Genomic DNA, 553 nt, shown 5'->3' on the forward strand with positions numbered 1-553 from the left:
GAGAGAGAGAGAGAGAGAGAGAGCCACTCGTATTTTATTCAACGTTATATATGATACGTACCTTCCATCTTGCCACTTTGCGGCCGCGTAATGCTTGACTTCAATAATATACGCTATACATTTTGCATGCATCTCAAGCGACTTCCTTGGCTTTTTCGAGATGGACTAGCGAGTCGAACAACTGTACAACGACTATGTATATTTACTCGTTATTCGAGAAAAATATCATTAATAATATTAACGAGAAAGCATGCAATGTATGGAGAGAAAAGTAAAAGAAGAAGGTATAAATCAAAGAAGGAAATATAAAAACAATTATTAAGTACAAATACCGTTTGATAAATTAATTAAATTTCAAGAAATTAGTGCGCGTTATATTTTAGTAAAAGATTATTTGATTTTAAGTACAAAAAATGTAGATATAGATAGTCTGATAATGAATTATTTACATTGTATCATCTCTACCGCAAACATACAATTAGAGGGTCGCTAATAAGTAAGTTAAGTAAGTTAATGTGTAAAGTACATATGTAAATTTTAGCTAATAGATTTT

This window comes from Trachymyrmex septentrionalis, unplaced genomic scaffold, assembly GCF_001594115.1.
Source record: "Trachymyrmex septentrionalis isolate Tsep2-gDNA-1 unplaced genomic scaffold, Tsep1.0 scaffold25, whole genome shotgun sequence".
NCBI classification, from domain to species: domain Eukaryota; kingdom Metazoa; phylum Arthropoda; class Insecta; order Hymenoptera; family Formicidae; genus Trachymyrmex; species Trachymyrmex septentrionalis.